The sequence below is a fragment of the Muntiacus reevesi genome, chromosome 1, assembly GCF_963930625.1.
Source record: "Muntiacus reevesi chromosome 1, mMunRee1.1, whole genome shotgun sequence".
Taxonomy (NCBI): Eukaryota; Metazoa; Chordata; class Mammalia; order Artiodactyla; family Cervidae; genus Muntiacus; species Muntiacus reevesi.
The window spans coordinates 100,228,817-100,232,233 of NC_089249.1; positions in this window are offsets into that span (position 1 = coordinate 100,228,817).

The window sequence follows — 3,417 nt, forward strand, 5'->3', positions numbered from 1 at the left end:
AGTAAAGGATAATTCTTCTAACTTATGTATTTATTCTAAGGTAATGTGCAAACCAAGTATTATAACCGATTTGAGAAACATGAAAATCTAAAAGGTTAATACACCAATGGAATACACCAAGAAGTGAACCTTGTAAAACATATTCAGAAAAAAATTTTAATAGAAACAATTTTAGTTTATCAAATTGATACCAGTTACTGCTAGGATAGTAAGTTCAATTATCTTGAATAATAAGTTCAATCTGACCTTTATTTTTTAATGTGTTTTTTGAATTCTGATTCATTACAGTCCTCAGAAAAGCTTTAGCAGAAGTGTTTGTATTTAACTCAAAATAAGATCTCCATATTCTACATGTCATAGGCAATGTGCTATTTAAAAGTTGAAAAGACTGCTAATTATTTGGTATGCTCATAAGGCTGAGACTCAATGTGAAAGCCAGTGCTGCTGGCACTGAGGCAGTTTGCACAATTCTGAAGGATAAAATTGAAGGACTCAGAGCATTTGCCGCCTAAGGCTACGGCACAAAGAAGCCACAGCGTTACCTTGCCTAGAAACCACAAAACAGTTTAAAGGATCATTGTGGGAGTAAGGAAAAGCGTGCTTAGAAGTGTTTGATTTTTAATATTTCTGAGTATACAAAGGATAAAAAGTACTGAAATGCAGCATTACCATATCTGAACCAGTTTAGTGTCGGTATTACAAAATCTCTTTGGGTTTTTGTAAGAGAAAACAGTAGTGGAAACATCAAGGGGAAAAAAGCATCACTTTTTTCACATTCTGAAACTTTAGAACATTCTGAAACTTTACAACTGAATATGTTTCTTCATTTATAATACAGAGACACATAGATATAGGGACAAAGACTATCTAATGCCTTGCTTTCAAATTTAATGGCTATTTAATAAAATCACAACCAGTTAAACAAGCTATGAAGTTTTGCTCCTCTGAATTGAATTAGTGTCTCATTAATCCAGAGGGCTCACTTAGTATTAGTATTTGTGGCTTCAGTATTTTCAAATGAGTTGCTGGCACCATAGGCTCTGTCACCCAGGAAGCCTTGTTAAAATGACTGCAGCTCAATAGTCCTCACATTGGAGTTGTTTACTGCCAACAGTTGGAATTAACTGTGGTCCCTGTTAGCCCAAGAGCAACAAAATTTTTAAATCGGAGTCTCAGCACTTTTCATTCTTATGGAACCCTTGTAGCAGTGTATTCACAAAGAGGTATGTAGAAACATTGAACAAATCAAATCATAGTCAAGTCTTTATGGGACACTATTGCTGTGTCACCTCTGTAAGACTTCAACAACAGCAACAAAGAACATTAAATCCCAACCTCACTTATGTTAATATTTAATCAGCATGCAATTTTGATCTTAAAAGAGGCAGAAGAAAAATTTTTTGACTGAGAAAACAACGCTGGCATTTGAGTGAGAAATACAGTATGCAAGGCAATGCTGTGGACACAGTAGATCTAGTTCCCTATGTTTGCTACAGGAAAACAACAACAACAACAAAACCTGATGTGTGTCCAAAAGGCCAGCTTTATTTTCCTACAGCAAGACACACCTAAATATCTCAAGCAGATCAAGTACCATTAACTTAATCTAACTATTTGTTAGAAAAGATGCAGTATGTTTTATTTACCTTATTTCAGTTAATTCTAATTCAACATTGTGGAGTAGGTACTAGTACCCCCATTTCACAGATGAGAAAAAACAGGGGCAGAGAAGTTAAATAAGTTGTTCAAAGTCAGACAACCAACTGATGGTGAAGCTGTGACTTAAACCCAACTCTACCTGACTCTAAAATCACTGACCTTTTTTTAAATGTCAAACTATTTTATATCAAACTTTTCTGTCAAAATAATCACATTTTGAAAAACCAGTGAATTTAGTATACCTAAAGAATTGTAAAACCATCACTATTATTTCATCAAAGTCAAATTTTAAAACATTCCCAAATACTAAAAAGGATTTTGTGCCCACCTCTATCCAAGGTAACCATAACTTTATTTTCTTTTGTCTTTGTCCCTATATCTATTTTGTCTTTTCTGGTTAGCTTATATCAGTGAAGTCATACAATATTTTTCTTTTATGTCTGACTTCTTTCACTCAGTATTAATGCCCTATGAAATTTTAAAGATTAATTTATTTTTACTGTTTAAATATTTTCAAAAACTGATATTCAAGAACTTTGAGTCAAAAAATAGCCACAATCTTTTATATATGCAGTTTATATGCAAATTTAAAATAATATATAGCATATTTAAAGATAGTGCTTACTTTTTTCTCTAATTATGTGTTTATATGTACTCAAAAAGCACTTGACCGAAGTATACTAGAGAATAATATACTCTAGGAATATAAGAATTAATAGAAGAAGCAAAAATTAGATAAAATAATCCATAAGAAGACTTCTCTAAAAGCTCAGTTGGTAAAGAATCTGCCTGCAATGCAAGAGACCCTGGTTCAATTCCTGGGTCGGGATGATCCACTGGAGAAGGGACAGGCTACCCACTGCAGTATTCTTGGGCTTCCCTTTGTGACTCAGCTGGTAAAGAATCTGCCTGAAATGTGGGAAACCTGGGTTCAACCTCTGGGCTGGGAAGATCACCTGGAGAAGGGAAAGGCTACCCGCTCCAGTATTCTGGCTTAGAGAATTCCAAGGACTATACAGTGCATGGGATCGCAAAGTCAGACACAACTGATCAACTTTCATTTCGCTTCACTTCAAGCCACAAGAAGGTCAATCTGCTATAACATATGTGAAGGTCCCTTCTAATTCTAAAATTCTGTATTTTCTCAAGAGTCTTTTGTCATCAAGCCCTTAAAGTATAAAATTTAGAAAAGTATATTTGAATAATAACAGCTTTTATTAAATATTACATTATTTTACTCGAAATGTAGGTGGGTGAGACTAGAAAAAAATGTAGGTTATACTGAAAATTGACATTTATACTCATGTAATCAGAATAAAGATACAACTGTTTTAGTCAAAAATATTGGCTAACTATTCTTCATTAAAAATTATGTGTAAAAAACCTATTGGCTGCGAGGCAGGAGATGAGTGTGCATACATGGGAGTATCCTGAGATGTAGCTAACATGGATTCTGAATCAGGCAAATCTAAAGGACTGGCCAAACGAAACCCAGAAAAAATGCCCCATAAAAATAACTCAAACTACAAGGGTGCGACTCAGCGACTCTCTGAGTCTGCCTTTGTGTCTATTCACAGTACCTGTGAATAGACAAAAGAGTTTTTCTCCTAATAAATACTGTTCCTGTTTTGCTACTTTCCGTCTTTGTGGGAATTCTGTTTCTGCAAAGCAAAAGGGCCAGGGCCTTGCCACCGACCACTGGTCTAATGCTTAGGATTTGGCACTCACTGCCACAGCATGACCTCAGTCTCTGGTCAG